Source organism: Acanthochromis polyacanthus, chromosome 17, assembly GCF_021347895.1.
Source record: "Acanthochromis polyacanthus isolate Apoly-LR-REF ecotype Palm Island chromosome 17, KAUST_Apoly_ChrSc, whole genome shotgun sequence".
In the NCBI taxonomy this organism is placed as follows: domain Eukaryota; kingdom Metazoa; phylum Chordata; class Actinopteri; family Pomacentridae; genus Acanthochromis; species Acanthochromis polyacanthus.
This window is the reverse complement of record NC_067129.1, coordinates 17,195,578-17,215,560: the sequence shown is the minus strand read 5'-3', so window position 1 is coordinate 17,215,560 and position 19,983 is coordinate 17,195,578. Positions and strand designations below refer to the sequence as shown.

At 40.8% G+C, this 19,983-nt stretch overlaps 1 protein-coding gene across 1 annotated transcript in view; it reads right to left on the bottom strand.

The window, feature by feature from the left end:
• Nucleotides 1–19,983, bottom strand: part of LOC110958409 (LHFPL tetraspan subfamily member 7 protein) — a 131,982-nt gene that overhangs the window by 75,721 nt on the left and 36,278 nt on the right. The window lies entirely within an intron of this gene.

The following is a 19,983-nucleotide window of genomic DNA, read 5'->3' as shown; positions in this document are numbered from 1 at the left end:
GTTGGGAGCGAGAACGAGAGGGATCGCTCTGTCTCTCTCCCTCTCTCTCTTTGCCTGTTATCCTCTCTATCGTCGGAGTGTGTACGTCTTTGCTGTAACAGATTAGCTGTGGAGCATCCATCCCACCAGCAGATCAATCAACATGAGCCGCGTGAGCAGCTTAACGCACACAGGACATATCAATTAGGAGGTAAACGTGTGTGTGTGTGTGTGTTCCACTCCACTGTGCAAATTTAATTGTCATAAAGGGTTGCTGTCATGGAAAGCAAACTTTTTTGTTTTAATCACAGGTCGAATGAAAGTTTAAGAGGTCATTTACAAGACAAGATGGGCAAATTAACAAACGTATTTTGGAAGAAACATACAGTAAGGTACTTTCAGATTTTAAAATCGATACATTTTATAAAATATATTCTTTTTAATCTATCAGTCCTATGTACACCAGGCAGAATCAGCATCTGAATCTATCCTGTACTCCACATGTCAGTTTCATATAACAAAAACATCTTCATACACATCTACAGGTAAAGATCTATGGCGCGGAGGATCCTCGGATGAAACCATGAGGACAGATTTCATTACAGGAATGATCGATGAAATCAACAGGGCATGTGTGTGGGCAAGTAATTGCATGGGGACGGGTCCAGAATAATATGTGAGTGTGGTCCTGATGAAAGGGAGAAAGAACCGTCCACAACTGACTGCTTTTATGATACGTGTGTGTGTGTGTGTGTGTGTGTGTGTGTGTGTGTGTGTGCGTGTGTGTGTGTGTGACCTCACCTAGACTACTGATCTGAGCTCCACCGTCATATATGATAGCTGCTTACAAATAACCTCAGAGTGATGCACATATCATATCCTCTTCCTCCGCGGAGTCAGAGATACACATCTTTAGCTCTGACAGCAAAGGTGAGTGTGTGTGAGTGTGTGATATATAATCCAGACAGAGATCCAGCATTGCAAGTGTATGCGTTTATGTGTGAGGAAGAGGGCAGTGAAAGAGTGTGTTTGATTTAAGGAAGCATTGAGCCGAGTGTACGTGGGACCCAAGAGGGTCAGGATGGGAATGTGGGGCCCTCTTTCTCTATCATTAGGTATGTGGTGTGTGTCTGTGTGTGTGTGTGTGTGTGTGCATCAAGGGAGGAAATATGCACCTGTGAGTGCCATCTTTTTGACAAAGATGAAGTGATATGTTAGAATCTGACTGAACACACACACACACGCATGCATGCACAAACACATTCATGTCAGTCAGCCTCTGTAATCTCAATAAGTATCAGGCATCTTTCACTGGTGTAATATGTTGTAGTCTACAGGCTGAGTGGACAAGCAGACGTGACTGACTTTCACATAGTGAACACATGAAAGAGGTGAGAGCAGCTGTGTGTTACATGAAGGAGTGGACGGTACATTATAAGCTCCTTTCTGACCGAGCAAACAAGAGGAGGCTCTGTCCTACCCGAGAATGGCTGTTCAACTTGTAAAAGCCAATAATAATAATAAAAAAAACAACAACACAGAAGTGGTGTCTGAATCAAGTGGCAACCTGCAGGGCTGAGACATGAAGTTGATCCTCAAGTGTCAAAAACAGAACAGTTCCTGGAGTGTCCACTTGAGACCGACTCCTAAAGTGAGTAAGTCCCCAAAGACCTCAGTGCTAAAATCATAGACTGTATATAAAAAATGGGCGAGTGCAGCCAATGCTAAAATGCCTTAAACCTGTCTGAATTTTTGAACAGCCAGCAGGGGGCGACTCCTCTGGTTGTAAAAAGAAGTGGGATTGTACAGAAGTCCATGTGAAAATTACCTCAGTGAACTTTTTCCTACAGGGTATGCTATAAAATGGGACTATCCTGTGATTGACAAGTAGCTACTATGTGGGCTAAGTCTTCTGTCAGACCTACCCCTCACTCATCATGCCGGATTTCAAAAGAGCAACATGGTGACGGCCACATTCCAGTCTCGAGACTTCAAAAGGGTAGCCCAGAAACCAGTGGGTGATGTCATGGTGGCTATGTGCATCTTGTATTTACAATCTCTGGTTAAAATGAACTACATTACAGCAGAAATAAACCCATTTACAGCCTGCTACAAAAACAGGGTCTCTATCACTAATTTCCCCAGGCTATTTTTGTAAAACTCAACCATTTCAGTTGTAATAATGCTATAAATAAGGGTGTGGCAGCTTTGTTGGGTAGGTGCCTTCACAAGACAGTCAATGGCCCAGAGATGTCTACATGGCCTGACTCAGCTCCACTCATGCTCCACCTCTTCGCTCATTTTAAGATTCACCAGGAGTTAGAAGGAACTGCCAAGATAACAGCATGGAGACACCACACTGAGCTTAAAAACTGATCTTCAGGTAATCTGTCGGTGATGTCAAGCAGGACTCATCCATCTTTATTCACAGCCAATGGTCTAAATGAAACATTCCAATGGAACTCTCTGTTTGAAATCCATCAAATTCATTCTGTCTAGCACAATCAGGCACATGAGCTAGATGAATCAGGACTGGATCGGGTGCAGCTTCACTGCAACATCAGCATCAAACAAAGCAGGGCAATAAATGAACAAAGACCCATAATGTGAAAAGAGGTTGACGTGATTTATTGCTGGCCACAAGGGAAATACCGAGTGTGTGTTTGAAAGAAAAGATGTCAGGCAGCTAACAGAGCATCAGTGTGTCTTGCACAATTTATATACATTAGTATGAATAAGTGTGTGTACAGGCAGCAGCTACTTCTAATTTTCCAGGTCTTTACTTCAAACATGACTTGATTTTGGTAGCTTCTCTCATGCAGTTCTGGTTTTGCATCACTCACTCTCTCTCAAAAAAAAAAAAAGAAGTTCAACAACAAACAACAAACTTGCGGATGATCTGAGGCTTTCTTTGACATCCTGCCTGAATCTACCTGATGCCTGCTCTTATCCAGCCAACTCTCAATGTTCAGTCAGTCCCTAGTCGCCCTGCTGCTTCTGATGTCCTTGTGAAAAAAATATTCCCTCTGCTGCTCTCTCTCCCTTTGCTGTGGACACTTGAAAGCTCCAACATGTCCTGAACCACTGCTGTTTCCTCCTTTTCATCTTTGCAGACCTGCAAGTTCAGCAACTGTACATGCAGGGAAAATATTCTCTGCTAGTTCAAAAGAGTTTATTATTTTTCTGCCTTATTTTGTTGCACTTTATCAGCACTGTACACGGACTTACCAAGAAATTGCTGCATTGAAGTTGTGACTGTGCACACTGTAATTGTAAAGTCCATCGCTTAACATTGTATATTAGTACGCTTTTAAATGAACTTTCTTTATCAGTTCAAAAAGTGACAAAACATATAATCTGAAAAATGCTAAACATCAGATCCAATAATCAGCTACACTGATCAATCAGTTCCCAATAGAGGGAAATATGAGCTCAAATCTTTTCCGATCCATTGTTTCATGACTTCATTTTCACATACAGTATACGTGTAGCTGTTAACAATAGGTTGATCATCATACATGCATGTACACACCTACACACAAATCTCAGATGCAGCATTTTTAATTCACTTAGCAGAGCAAACACATTCATTTACCTCATGCAAATGAGCGAGTCATAAACACAAGCAAAGCAATAGCAATTGAGCGACATTGCCTAATCAATCACAGCGTGCGTGTGACAGGTACCGGCGGTCTCAAGCCTTCATATTGCCTACAAAAACTAATTCCCAACAACACAGATGGCACAAACAAAAACACGACAAAGTGGCACAGGCTCTCACTCATCACCGCACACTCAGGAGAAGCCTCTGAGCGGAGGATCAATCACAGCACGAGAGGGACGAGGATAAAACGACATAAGAGAAATGAAACTGAAAAGGAAGCGCGCATAAACATGCACACACAAACGCTCATCCTAATGTGTGTGTGAGTGTGTTTTTTTTTTTACGGCTGAAGGCCCAGTGTGGAGGACTAAAGCAGCTGCAATCCAACAGCCACAGACACAACAATGACTCATCCTGGCTGTTGTTCTCATCAAACAGGCACTGCTGGGAATTCCTGGGAGACGCACACGTGTACGACTTGTGTTACTGTTTCCAGAGCCATTGTGTTAGTGTGACTGTAACCAGCGAGTATCTACTGTAGACCTACTTAAGAAATCGTTAAACAACCAGAGCACACACCTGAGTGTCAGCACAGGTGCATCGTGTTTCTCTCAGGACAGTAACTAGTGTTACTGTGGCACAAAACCCGAAGCTAATAATTCATTCAAATCGATCAAAGTTAACTTATATAGCCCTTTACAACAGCACAAAGGGTGACTAAAATGCTTCACAGTAAAAGACAAGAGAATAACTTAAAAAGAAAACAGTAACTTAAAACAGAGACAGTAGTAAAATATACAATAAAACAATACAAATAAACAGAAATAAAACAGCACAAAAATATACATCAAAAACAAATAAAAGTAATAAAGTGTCACTATGCTGCTAGGTATTAAAAGCCATTTTAAACAGGAAGGTTTTGAGCTTTGATTAAAAAAGACTTAGGCCAGTGACGGAGCGTATAATTGATTAGATGTTTTGCCCGTGACCTGATCTAAGCCATTATATATTTAGCATCTGTTAACCCTCCTGTTGTCCTCATTTGCAGGCACCAAAAAATATTGTTTGCTTTTCTGAAAAAGATCCAAAAATCAGCAAAAAATTCCCCCAAATTTTTGAAAATTTGTAAAACCTTCAGGAAGAAAATTCCAATAACTCCTTAAAAATTTCCCTTAAAAGTTTGATTTATAAAAATCCCCCAAATTTGGCAAGAAAATTTGTGTAAATACTTTCAAAAAATGAGTAAAAATCTTCCAAAAAAATCCTAAAAATATCTAAAGTGATTACATATATATCAGTAAAACTTCTATAATATTTTCTTTAAGAACATTCACATAAAAATCAACCAAAATCCAGCGAAATTCCATCACCATGACAACATCTTCTGTGATGCTTAATGACCTCCAGCCTGCACACACGTTAAATCAAGCTAGCATCAACTAAAACAGTGATCATATACTGTACCTACAAACTGTCTCTTGAACCTGTATCATGCGTCTGTTGCAGAAAACAGCAGCATTATAACAACACAAATGTCCAGTGTGTTGAATTTGCATTAGGAATTAGTTATTGACCGATAATGCTTAATTTATTAAGGAAATAATTCAATTTAACAATACGTGTGCGACAGCAGACTGACTGTTTTGAACTGTGTCATCCCTTGGCTTCAGTGTTTTTAATATTGAACACTTTCCCATACTTAAGTTTGTTGGATCCAATTATTTTTGGAGAAATATACTCTAAAGGCACAAGACAGCCAAATCTTGCTGTTAAAGAATCCTCACCAACATTGTCTCTTTAGCTGCTGTAAAGCAAAAGAGACAACATGCAGAGCAATGCCAAGTGAAGGGAGATTAAAAGACAGCAATAGGGTTTACGGGAAACCTCATCTTATTACAGAGAAACACTAGCACATCAATAGGCAAAGGCTTTCTTTAATTTCCTGCTCTCAGCTCTTTACAATCGTTCGACAAAGATATTACTGAATTGCATATTGATGTTTCAAACTGCAGCACACAAAATCTTTGGCCATAAACAGCAGCTTCTGCAGCAAAGAAAGGAAAGAGCCCTTAAGTGCACGATCTGGCTTCCACCTCATCATCTCTGCTGTAAGTTGCAAAATGAAAAAAGCAGAGAGGCCTTCAGAGGTGGAGGACTCATGTAATATGCATAGCCACTACTTCAGTGTGAGAGTGTGTGTGTGTGTGTGTGTGTGTGTGTGTGTGTGTGTGTGTGTGTGTGTGTGTGTTTGCTGGAGCTTTCATGGCAGAATGACGGAGGAACAGGAAGGGAAGGGAAGCAGGAGAGGAATAAGAAACAGACGAACATGTTTTGGACTCTGCAACAGTTCCCCTCCATCTGACAGAAGTGAAAGGACTGAAGTGGTCCACCAGAACAAATACGAAAGAGCAGAAAGAAAATAATAAAGTGCTGCAATTCCTGCTCCCCTCTTTCCGATCTGCCTCCGTTCAGCTTACCTCCTTCTCTCCTCCGTCAACATATCATTTGTTGCTTGCCACCGTGACACAGCTCAGGAAGGCGTAACGGCACAGTAGGGCAGTTCCAGCAGCGCTTTCTACAAGGATATGGAGCAGCCAGGCGGAGGGAAAGTAGCCAGCGAGGGGAGTTCGAGGACATGTCACTCCCTAGAAAAATTATAGCTATGAAAGTGGCCCCTGGTACTGTTCCATCATATACACTAATCGTAATTACTACATATTTTAATGACTTTGCCTACCCAATTGTAAACATGTTGTGAATTACTCTAAAGAAGTATTAGCCTCCATGTGGATTTTGGCCCACACACTTTGTAAATAGATGTTAATATTTAGAACCACATCTTTTCATGACTGCTCAGAACTCAGAACAGAAATTACAAACCATTATCCCTTATTTGTGATATTTCATTTATAGACTCTTCACTGTATGATTTATCAAAGCATGCCACACTGCTGGTCAATATTTCTGATTGATAGGACTTGTTCCTAATCTCATGTCTCATCTAGCTGTACTGTATTGGTTTTACATTAGAGAGAAGATAAACCTGAGCTGGAAATAATTCTATACTAGTCACTAAACTTGTGAATTACTCCACTCAAATCATGTGAACCGACTGAATCGCTTTAATTTCTGCATATCCTCTGCTGTGTAAAGTACAACATACATAGAGATCATTTGTTCGGTCATTTGGCCCACAAATGTCTCTGTGGTGTATCAAGAAAAGCTTTCAGTGGACTTTTTGAAGTCTCTTTCTGGTCATTGATTTAGTCTGCAAAACTCAAACACATGGAGGATGTCCCAAAAAATTTGACATCATTTCGCAGGCCAATAATTTTGGCAATTCTTGTTGAAATAACCTCAAATTTTCACAGAATGTATAAAAACAGATCAAGATTTTATATTTAATGTTTTGTTTTTGTTCTGTTTTCAGGTTGAGCCGTGCCGTTCACTCCCAAAGAGAAGTCATTTTGCGTCTTATATAATCGCACACAGTCACCCAAGACTGTGCAGTGTGCCTTCAATGCAAAATTTGGAAAAATTTCACCAACTGGCAAACAAATTTGGACTTGGGACCAAAAATGTAAAGAGGAAGGCTGCTTATGCAGGGCTAAAGGATCTGGTAGACCATCATCAACATCAACATATTCCAAGATGCAAAATAACTTCTCTTTGGGAGTGAACGGCACGGCTCAACCTGAAAACAGAGCAAAAACAAAACATTAAATATAAAACTTGATCCGTTTCTATACATTCTGTGAAAATTTGAGGTTATTTTAACAAGAATTGCCAAAATTGGCCTGCGAAATGATGTCAATTTTTTGGGACACCCTGTACATTTAGAAGCTTCCATGAAGCCATGAAAATGCTCCATTTCAGCCTTAAAATGGCTTAGATGTAGCTGTCCACTGTTGCTGCCTCTAGTATATGCGGATCTATGAACTTTCCACCTCTGCCTCGCTGCACCCGAGCACACCAGCTCACCTACAATTCTGCTCACTGGGAAACTGCATTACACAGCACACTAACAAGTTCTAACACTGGAGAAATTCGGCCATACATGGCAAATGCTGACTAGTCCACACTTAACTTATACATATAGTGCCTTTCAACCTTAGCTATTCTAAGTGCTTTACAATGTATCACCTATTCACACACACACGTTTGTACTTCTATCTTAGTGAGGACATCCATAGGCGTAATGCATTTCCTAGAGCCTTACCCTAACCTTAACCATCACAACTGATTGCCTAAACTTAATCCTTACCCTAACCCTAACCAAACCTCAATTCATACCTGTTCTCTAAAAACAAGTCTTCACCCTCAAACATGGCTGTTTCAAAGTGAGGACCGGCCAAAATGTCCTCACTTTGTAAAAATGTCCTCACTTTGATAGTTAAATGCAGAAAATGGTCCTCACAATGTAGCAAGTACAAGAACACACACACACACACACACACACACACACACACACACACACACACACACACACACACACACACACACACACACACACACACACACACACACACACACACACACACTCTTACTACAATGCCTACATGTTTGATCTGTGAACTGATTCTCAAGAAGAAAACAGAAAGCTCCATCATGCAAGTGGACATGATTGGTTCTGCAGGTTTGTGTATGAATCCCCAAAAGTTAAGAACCATGTTTTTGAGTTTGTCATCAGCACACTGCAGCCTTAAGGCAGCAATGCTCAGTCATGACTCGACTGCTGATTTCACTCATTATGTGAAACTTATGGACATGTTAACAAGGTAGAAAAACTGGGTTTTCACTGGAGAGGTCATTAGTGCTGTTAGCGTTAAGTGTTTTTCGAAGTAACCTGCCTAATGATGATGTCCCTCATCTGTGCAATCAATGCAATTCTTAATGTGTTTTGTCATCAATTATTTAGCTAATATTTGTGAAACACTAAACACGACTCTCAGCTCTCTTCTCAGCTGGACTCCACCTCTCCACTGAGCACACACACATTCATATAAACATGTGGAGGACTAACAGACACATCGGCATGTTTCTCTGTTTTATTGCACGTGTTGCTTTATAAAAATGTGCACACACAGACAGTTTCAACTTGTTAATCAAAACCATTTCATTACAATCAGAAGTTTATAGGATAAAGTAGCCGGCTGAACTTTAATGAGTGTAATGGTGTGTTTGGCCGACAGCCGGTGCTTACGGAAAGCTCTGTTCGAGCGTGTGTGAGAGTGTGTGTGGGTGTGTGTGCAGACACAGAGATAATCAAAGGGTTTCCAGCATATACAAGAGATAAGGAAGGTTAATTAATATTGTAAAGTACATTAGTATCGGAGAAATAAATCTCTGAAATTCTTGCCTCTTCACATTTGATGAGAAGCAAATCAAAGCACAGACACTCTTTCAAAAGGCAACATTAAAGATGTAAAAAGAAAAATGTTGATCTCAGAAGACTGCTTCAACACAAAGTCTACAAGAGGCCTTTCCAGTAAATTAAAAGAAAACTGATGAATCGGGCAGGATGAAAGTTCAGTCTTAATTACAGTCCGACTCTAATTGACTGGTGGACCAATTACTGTGGTTTTTGTGGGTAATGTATCAGTGAGCGAGCTGAGCCAAACGCCGCCGTGCTCATAATTACAGTAGACATCAGATTAGACCAATGAGTGAGCATGGAACACACAAACACACTCAGACTTTGATTCATAAGTAGAGTTTTTCCATCTGGGTACATTTACAATCATGACAGATGCAGTAACAAAGCAACAAAACATATTAATGAATGAATCAAAGTTGCTACATACTCGTAAACGCTTTGTCAAATCCGCACATGAAGTGGCTGTGTAGTGTTCATCCCGTAAATATTAATAATTTCTGTGTAAATCTGCTCCTGTCCTGTTTAATTAATGAGCACAAAGAAGCCGTGCAGTTTGCTGCATGTGTGTGTAGCGGGAGGCAGCGATGGTGACCAATCACATTAGCGTCAGCAGCGAGAGCACAAAGCAACTCCGAGTGTAAGAGAAGTGACAGTCAAACACGCTTAGACACACACACACACACACACACACTCTGAGTGACTGACAAGATGCACATCTATGACTAATATCTATTGTCAGCTTGCTGTGAGCCGCAGGTGAGGGGGCTCTAGTGTCACACTGCATCTAAACTGGGTCACATTCTGTCAACACAAACAAAGCTCACAGCGGTCAGCATTAAAACCATTGACAGGTGAAGTGTATAAAAGTGATCATCATATTACAGTGCAGAGTTCTGCTGGACATTCTTGCATCCCATCATTCATGTGGATGCTGCCTTGACATGTTTTCCCCCATCATGGCAATGGCTCTCCTCTGACAGGATACGACTGTAAGAACTGCTCAGAGACTGCTAGAAGAACACAACAAGGAGCTCAAGGTGGTGATCCAGCTTCCAAACACCCCAGATCTGCTCCAAACGTCTCCCAGAACAAGCCTGATGCTTCACTCTGCAACCACCAGAATACAAAGGATCCACTGTCAACCTCTTGTTTCCAGGACACAGCACTGCGTCCATGTCTGACAGGTCAGGGCTGATTTAGAGACACTAGGGGAACCCACACAATATAAGGCAGGTGAGTTTAAAGTTATGGCTGGTCTGTGTGTGTGTATAAAAGCTTAATCGGTTTTTCTGCCTCCGACTTCTTCAGGAGATCAGTGAGATTCGACTGTGAACAAGTTCTGATTGCAAAAATTGTATTTTTGTGGTGTGTGCGAAAGCCTCAAGTCGACCAGCTCATGATGAAACAGAATGAAATATCAGCGATTGACAGAAAACAAGCAAAGCAAAGGTTTGGAGTCCTGATTGTGATAAAGATGTGCTTACAGGGAAAACTCTGCAAGAGGAGAGGAGCTAAGACAAAAGCATGAAAGACAAAGTTGTATGGAAGATAGAGGGGTGACATGTCCAAAAAAAGGAGCATAGATTGATTACACACGAACGTTGTCACACACACCATATTAAACGAGAAGGAACAGCCTGAGGGCCAGAGCAGGAAGCGTCTGACCAGAAATAAAAAGTTCTTGAGGAGGATTTCTTGAGCAAGGCGCTTGACCTAAAGTTGCTCCCCTCACACAGGAATGTGAAAAACTGTCCGGGAACGGCTACATTTGGAGCCCGAAGGATGCTGGAATGAGTTCAAAGATGGTACAGATACCCAAACAATGCTTCGGTGAGGTTTGCTCTCTAAGAAAAGATCTCTCCCTCAGTCTGGCATGTTTCTCTCAGAGTACTAACTGTGACATGAATGATGGTCCAATCATCCCTCCTCACGCTGTAATGAAAGAAAAACACGCTAAGTGTAATTTAATTGTTGGGGGAACACATTCTGCTAATAGTTTCCTGCTCTAATCCAGCTCGATATGAGTGTATTCATCTGTATCGGACGGATGATTGACACCTGGCACAGGTACCATATGGTCTCCGGCAGCGACAGCAGCACAGAAATAACACAGCAGGAGCTTTGATCAAAGCAACTTCCTATTTTCATCACCATGCTTCAGAGGACATCTGCATAGCAGCTTTGCCCAAGGGAACGCTGACACAGCGGGCTGGGCTTCCTCGGCATCAGCACAATGAAACTTGATGTGCGAGTGTGTATGTGGGCAAGGGAACACACAGGAATACACACAATGCCTTTGGTTTTCCTAAGCATGCAGAGTCTGGGTAAAAACACTGAAGGACTTTTCTTGATGAGGATGAAGATAAGAAGGGAGAGTTTCAGGAGGCTGCGCAGGCGGACTCTTTAAAAGGAAACATTCACCGAGTAGAGCCGGGGTTGTGTGGAGTTTAACTGCAAATTAGAAACCTTTTTCAGCCAAAAGTTGGTCCACAGAGCAAAAGATAACTTCCCTTCTCAGAGGCCTTTTCATTCATTCTGCTGTGACTGCAGTATTCATTGAGTCGGTGCCAAGAGCAGCCAAAGTGTCACGGTTTTCATTTAAATATGGTCCTGAGGCTGAAATACAGTAAAGTACTGAGATATCAGCAGATAGCAAATGAATGGTCCAGTTGTTACTGATGTTGTTGGATAACATGAGCTCACTGTGACAATATTAAGGAATCAAGTTATTCTACCTCAAACAAATATGTGTGAACCCACCCACTGAGGGTCACACAATGAATCAGGGAAGCTGCAAGATGATTAACAAGCTAAAAAAAGAGTTTATAGCCAAGTTAATGGCTCTGTGAGTCTGTAAATCAACTTAGTGGTGCTCTGAGCATCACTAAACTGCTGATTTTAAACATATATAATGTTTATGGTGTTTTGTTGCAAATTAGCAAAGCTTAGCAAGTTAAAATCTGATCCAGAGAGGGAAATTAATGTCCCTGCAGCATATCTGATATTTGCTGAGATAACACTGTCGTCCCTTTTACCACACAGCTAACCTGGCTGAACATTATTTAAATTATTCTTTTCTTGTAGTGCTAGGGACAGGGATATATACTGGCGATAGACTTCATCCACAGCAAAAAGAAAGTTGTTCTAAAGAATGTTGAATTGTTTCACCTAAATACATACACTACATAATGAAATTTGCATGAACAAAGCCGAAGCTCCCTGCCTGCTTCATAAACAACAATTATAGCCTTTGATAATGTAGCGTGCTTTCATTCATGGCTTCCATACAGACCTCCTGAGGTGCTGCCACCTGGGCCTATCGTCACCACGGCTGCTACCATCAATTATTTTATTGTCTATTAATATGTTTGGTTTTTTTCTTATGTAATCAGCTAGATGTTTGGTTTACAAATTTCAAAATCTGCCATTTGAAACTATTTAAAATGATATAACTGTCTCTCAGTGTTTCCCAAAGCCAAACTATAAGTTAGGAACTACTGATACTAATGATTTCAAACACTAACGCCACTGAAAGTTGTTTGCTACAAAAAAAGCTAGTTTCTTTAAGACTTCACTACTGTCTGATTTGAAAATCTAAAAATGTGTTTCTTCCGCTAAGAAATCTGTTGATTTCTTTACCCAGAGCATGAAGGTTTGAAACACAGAACAAAAAAAGCACATTACATATTTATATTTCCTGAATCACAGGATTCCTTGTTATGAGAAAACCCACCCTTGGGCCATTTGGTTGTACAAATTTCTCATATTTTAAAAACCATCACCAAACAGTGCTTCCAAATTTAGAGTAAAGCCAGATCTTACTTCTGGTTACCAGTTTACTACTGAGTGTCGCTGCTCTGCTTTTATCTCTCCATGTAACAACAAAAAACCACGAGCTGCTGCTGCTACTCCAGCTGGAGCAACACAAACATCTCCAGCTATACAAGTCGGAATAAAAAAAACGCTGTGGTTCATATTTCTTTCAAGAGCAGAAAAACAAGCCTTCGGGCGAAACCCTTTCAAGTCTTCAACCCACCGAGCTCCCACAGAACCATTTTCAACTTAAAACATTTTTTTTTTAACTGGAACACAACTCGCAGTCAAATCAATGTGAAGAGAAAACAACAGGGAATCGATGCAGAAAATAAAATCTCCAGCGCATTTTGTTATGCAAGCACATAATGTTAATGATCGTCATATGTTAATATGGCTATAACCCCGCAGGAAAACAGCTGAGATTAAGCTTGTAGTGACGCTCGTACAGCCAGCTGAGTGTGACATGTCTTCAGCCCTGAGCAGATAAATGCACTGTGAGGATCTGCCTGAGCGTTGTAGCATGACAAACCCCCAACGTAGTCCTCAGCTGCCTCCGTCAGCAGCTGGGCCGGAGTCAAACACACCAGCAGGAAGAAGGTAAAGTTACTGCACAGCTAGAAGCACTCAAATATAAATATATGAAATGAAATAAAACGTTTGCTCTCTTCACACACACAGAGCATTCCATCAAAGAGCCATGCAGACCGATGGATCCTGACCACTAAGAAGAGCAGGCCGATGAAATATGCATAACAGGAGGAAAAGCTCCCCACCGTAGCACACAGAAACGCCCTGCCTCCCTCTCTCGGAGCGTAAAACATTGATGGTGGCAGCACTCGGCGGTGCAGCAGCTCCACGACTGGATGGAGCGCTGCGCCGAACCAGCGAAGGGTTAGAAAGTTCACATCTAATTTTGGACTGCACCCATGAGACCGCTGGGCTGAGAAAGGAAAGAGCAGCGCAGCTTTACCTCGAAGAAGGTTTTTCCTGGTTCGACCCATGCAGCCCCCATCTGTGAGAGTATTTGTAGTATGGTACTGTGCTAAAGTTTTAGGCATTAAAGATGTTAGGATCCTATTCATCTACAGAAATTAAGCTCTACAAGAGGCTTGGAACAGCCAGGTCCCTTAAAAAAGATCTTTTTCCAGTTTAGAACACTTAGGCAACTGACGATCCGTTAATCCTCATTCTGGTCACGGGGGAGGCTGGAGTCTATCCCAGCTGACTTAAGGTGAAGGCAAGGGACACACAGGGCTACATATATACAGACAAACAATCACATTCACACCTGCGGACAATTTAGAGTTACCAATTAATGTTGGAAGCCAAAGCAACTGGAAAAAAGCATGCACAGGGAGAACATGCAAACTCCATGCATTCACAGGCCCAGACCGGAGATCTTTTAGCTGCAAGGCAACCGTGGTAACCACCGATCCAGTGTGCAGCCTAGCAATTGACCAATTAAAGCTATTCTTCTTTTTAGTTTTGTAAACTTTTGCTCTTTGTTGTAAATGACAAAGACAATGATCTGTTTTGGAGGAGAGCTGTGGTACAATGAGTCATCCTCCAGCCGATGCTCTTTCGCAGCTCGGTTATGAGTGCAGACATCTTGAGGCAAAAAGGGTCAAGACCTGCTCTGTGCGCGCAGTTATGAACAGCCACCACATTTTCAAAAAGGCGTTGCTGCCTGCTCTCTCACAGGGAAAGGTTTCTTTGCTTCTGTTGGGAAAAGGCAGCAGCACACTATTACATTACTGTACTGTAAGCAAGCAACCAACGTACTCTAAAGCTATATTAAGCTCAGCGTGACGTCTTTTTAATAGTAGAATATCATATTATTTTGTCTTAAACACAGCTGACTCCTGCAGGATCTATTAAAGCTGTGGTCTGCTGCACTGCTTCACTTTATTATCGCTTTCTTTTTTATCCACCTCATTTGTACTACCATTATTCCCAGTAATGTCTAGATTGTTTCCTTGATTAATTGTTTAGTCTGTAAAATGTCAGACAAAAATAAAGAAATTATTGCTTAGTGTTTCCTAAAGCCTAGTATGACATCTTCAAATGTCTTGCTTCTGTCCAGAACCCAAATATATTCCGTTTATTGTTGCAGAGGAGGAAAGAAACCAGAGAATGTTCATATTTAAGAAGACAGAATCAGAGAATTTAGCGGGGGTTTTTTTGTAAAAAATGCTGAAACCAATTTATCAACTTATCAATACGGCTGATGTCAACGAATTGAGTGTATCTGCAGTTCTGCTCCTCAGTGCTTTTCTTCTTGGCATCCATCCATGTGCTCCACTCCTCATCACCAAGCTGCTCAGTAGCTTTCAGTGTGATTTTACTACTTTTAGCAAGCAGTTCAGTTGTCACAGAAAGTGTGGAGGGCGCAGATGTATCATGATTTCTTTAACACTAACAAATATTTCCATGACTCGCTCTGACAGTCTGCTGAGCGCCTGGAAAACTCTTCTTCCAGAATGCGCCTTATTAACTATGACAACCAGGAACTGTGGGCTTTTGTCGGCAGTTTGGCTGCAACACAACCGCATGTTTAACAGCGTTTTTAATAAAGTCATTTTGATGTTAATATTCCATTCCATTCCATTTTGATACATTTGAACACCGAACGTGAAGAATTTGTGTCAATTTAATGTAATGTCTGCCAGAAACAGGGAACACATGCTTGGTTGTCGTTTAGCACCATCAAAATTGCAAAGACATTAAGATAAGTGACTCAGGAGAGGGGAGTCAGTGTCCCATGTCAAACTGTTATTTTTAGACATAAAAGGTGCGATCAAACTGTGACAGTTCCTGATGCATATAGCAGTCACTTGCATGTAACATGTGGGAGCAGCATCCACCATGAGTAAAGAGATAGTGATATCAACATCAAGACCAGTGTTTCGTGTGTTTTATAGATGACTAATAGATGAGCTTTTGTGATTTTGTGATGGATCTGCAGCTGAAACAGAGCAAATATCACATTCTGTGGCGAGGATCATCATTGGTGATACAGGAGGGTCTGCAGCTACCACTAAGAGAAGAATCGGCAGTTTTCACAGCAATCTCCAAGCACATCAGGTAAGGAGCAAAAAACAAACATACCATAGTTTTCCTAGACATTCACATAGTTGTGTAACATGAGTTCTTTGCACAGGGTCAGACTGTCAGCATAGAGTACTACTGTAACATCTGGCAGGCTTCTGAGTGAGAACATTAAGTGCAAATGATCTAAATTCTGGCACGATGGTATGTGGTCACAATTTGCAGTGCGCTTGCTCACAGCATGGTGATTACACACAGGTTTTCTTGGCCACAACAACGCAATTGTCGCTCTCTACCCTGTTTGGTTCCTTGTGACTTCTCCACAAAATTAAATGTAAGTTTAACAGTTTAGGAGGTTCAGAGCTCATCACAAATGGTGACATAATGAGATATAATGACATAATGAGACTTCCAGGAAGCGTTTCGGGCATTGTAGGAGTGATTGGAGCACTGTGTCACAGCCAAAGGAGGTTTTTGCTTTTAATGACTGCAGTCATAGAACTTTTTATTCGCATGTTGTAGTAAAACATCTGCCAGCACCAGGCAGCACATGCTTCCTTGTTGTGTAACATTAAAAGTGCAACAGACTAATTAAAGTCAAGATAATTCAATCTCAGGACTTTTATCCAAAAGAGTTCATGTCCCGAGTTTAATTTTTTTTGTCAATCATTTTTGTTTTCCCTTGTTGTATGGTTAGGATTAGAGATCTAAACTACTTGGTTAGGTTTAGGACAAGATCCTAGTTTGGGTGAAAATTATTCCTTTAACATTTGCAACAAGCCTCTTGTCTGTTTTCTTGGTTACCAAGGTGACAAGTCCCACCCCATTTAAATCAAGAAAAGCGCAGTACTCTGCCAAGGCTGCTCAGTTGTTGTATGATTTCTGACGGATGAAATCTTTAAAAAAAAAAAAAAAAAAACATGGTCCGCAGCAGTTGATTTGTAGTAGGACTGAATCATGTGATCATCAGCAGGTAGCTGATGTAGTGTTCACTTGTTGTCATAGTTACAGTGATGCCGTGCCCCTATCTCACAATGATACAGAAATCTTTAATATATCTGTGGGTCCAAACTATAAGTCATATCACTGCCAAAACCTAGTCAGGTGGTCCTTGTGTCATTTGTGACGTTCCCTGAAAATTTCATCCAAATCCATTTGTCTGTTTTTGAGTAATGTTGCACACAGACAGACAAACAGACAAACCAATGCCAATCATCACAAAACTCCACCGCGTTCCATGGCAGAGTAATGACAGACAGTAACAGCACCACTGTCTTTCTTAAAAGTTAGAAGATATTACTTGCACTTATTATCACACGACCGCAAAAGGCCTCCTATTTCAACATCGGTCAATTTAACCCTTCTAAACAGTCAATGAGTCTTCTCATTTTTCTGGTAAGGTTGGACAGTAGAACCAGACAACCACGCGCACTCACATCTACAATCAATTTGGAATCAACACCTAACGTACTATGCATCCTTTGAACTGCAGGAGGAAGCACCTAGTGAAGCACATACAGAACATGAAAAAGTCCATACAGGAAGGTATCAGCCGAACAGCAGGTTCAGAACCAGAAGCTTCTTGCTGTGAAGCTCCCTAACATCCAATGGTTTACACCTTCTCTTGAGACCAACTTGACATCATGTCTCGTTCTAGTTATTCTGTTCCAGCCAATAAAACATCTAAAGAAATGACTTCTTCATTGTGATTCAATCTCAGATCTTTACCCTCATCTACACTTCTTCCTATTTTATTCCTAGTCTTTATCCCACATCATGAAATTAGCTGTGTTTATTGTTGTCTTCTCAATCACATTCAGTCCTCATAAGTAAAGTAACACAACATCACACAGACTCGCTGACATCTCTTTGCCTGTCAGAGATACTGTAGAAAATGCAGGGATCAAAACAGGCATCACTTCCAGCTGCAAAGGGAAAGTTGTCAAGCAGCATCTCATCAGCAGTTCATTTCTCCCAATCTGCCGGAAAACACACACCGTCAAAAGTCACGCTGATGATATGCGCACCACAAAGAAAGCCATTGTTCTTAATCTGCTTGTTACAGTTTATCAGCCCACTTTGATAGCACTCTTTCAACGCGCACACACATACTTGCAGCACTGGGAAAACAAACACTCTTCTGATCTGCCCTCCTCGGGGCTTTGTGGGCTCATTGTGAAACCTCCGTCTATCTAGACAAGAGTCGACCTGGAAACGGAACAAAGACCCAGCTTCTCGTTTCGCATTGTTATTTAGTAAAGTCTGTAGCTAAGATAGATACGCAGAACGGGATTATATACACACACACACACACACACACTCAGCGGCTCAGCACTCACACTTTGCCACAGACTCGTTCTCATTTTCCCAAAGCAACATTGATCTGATTCTGGAGTCAGACAGAGAAGTATGAGAGTCTGCCTGTAAGCAATAAGCACCACTTTAAACACACCATTAACCATAGCCTGTGAAAGTTCCAGCTTTGTCAATAAAGATTTAACCTGCCCGGTGAATTAATGAATGAAGTCTCTAATTATGTTTAGTTAAACGCCACATGTAGGGAATGAAATTAGCTACTCTATTAAACCAAGGACTAAGGTCACATAAATAAATGAGGGACAGCAAAAAAAAAAAAAAAAAAAGCAATTATGGGATGCATCTGAAGAACTGAGTATGACATGACGCAACTTGAGACTTAAAAAAATCACAAGTGAAACAGAAGTGCTGGAAAGGCAGAAAATACCAGAAATGTGGAGACATTAGCCTACAGTTATGATAGCAGCTGTGTGAAGCTGTACAATGCTGGATGCTAACATACTTACAGTGCTACCTCAGTGTAGCATGTTAGCATGCTAGCATTTGCTAATTAGCAGTAAACACAAAGCACAGCTGGCTGATGGGAATGTCATTAGGTTTGCAGGTATATAGTCCCCAAATAATTCTGGAGGTAAAAGGCTTATTGTTCACTATTATTACTGCATCAGTCTGTACCCAGGATTATTTAATCACTATCTGTAGTTCTAGTTAAAACTGTACACATTATGATCTGTTGATGTGGACTTTTCACACTACAAAACATACTGCTGGAATTTAGTCAAATCGCCTGATCTTTTCTAGTTAACTTAATATTAACATTTGAGTTTTGCTCATTTCTAGGTAACTGAATTTTAAATATCCCTTTTGCTCTTTAGAACTTAAAAATATGAGGCTTTACAACTTGAGGCAACTTGACTTAAAATGAATAAGTTGAATGAATTAGGAGCTGAAAGTTCACTCATTTCATTACATTAAGTTTATAAGAAACCAAAGAATCATAGACAGACTTCCCACGATGCACTGTTAAAGAGTTAAAACTCCACAGAAAGAGAAACATTGAAAATTTACCTTTGTTAAATTGAAGTAAGGTGGTTTTTCTTCATAATAACTCAAGCAACCATGGCAAAGGTTGCTGCTGAATTCAGTCCCTACGCTTCCAGACTTAATCTTTTATTAGATTTATCTGTAATAAGGAGCCTCACTGATTGTCTTTGTATTCTGGTAAGAAGAAAAAAACTTCAACAGCCAAACCTTTAAGTTCGCAAAGTTAAATGAAGAAGAAACTCTTTAAACTTAGAAAAATTTGAAGGAAAGCAAGTCAGTCTGTGTGAGTGGTTGATACAGCTCCATATCTTGACTTTATTGAACTTGTTTTCTCAAGTTCATTGAACTTGGTTACAATCACAATGGCAATAATACATGCAATAATGAATAAAGTGTTCTGCTGTGCTATGTGGATAAACTGCATTCAGCCCCTCATAGATCGTGATGCTCGGTGATACTGCTGTTTAATAAAGTCAGATACAAGATAGATTTGTTTATTCAGTGCGACACACTGTCTGAAAACAGATTTCATAAGTTGTATGTGAGTTGGGGAAGCAGCGATATTGAAGGAGGCAAGGCTCAGCTCCAGTGGGCTCTGGCTCAGTTTAACCTCTGTTTACAGCACTAGTCGCAAATAATGCATGTGACGGTGCAACACGTATTAAGAGAATATTTTCCTGTGACTAAATCATACATGAGGCGTGTCCTCTCATATAACAAAAGAGATAAGTCTCACATTTGTACCAGTCGCCATCAAACTGGTCCGATGCACATGACAAGAGTGTGAAGGAAAGTGCTA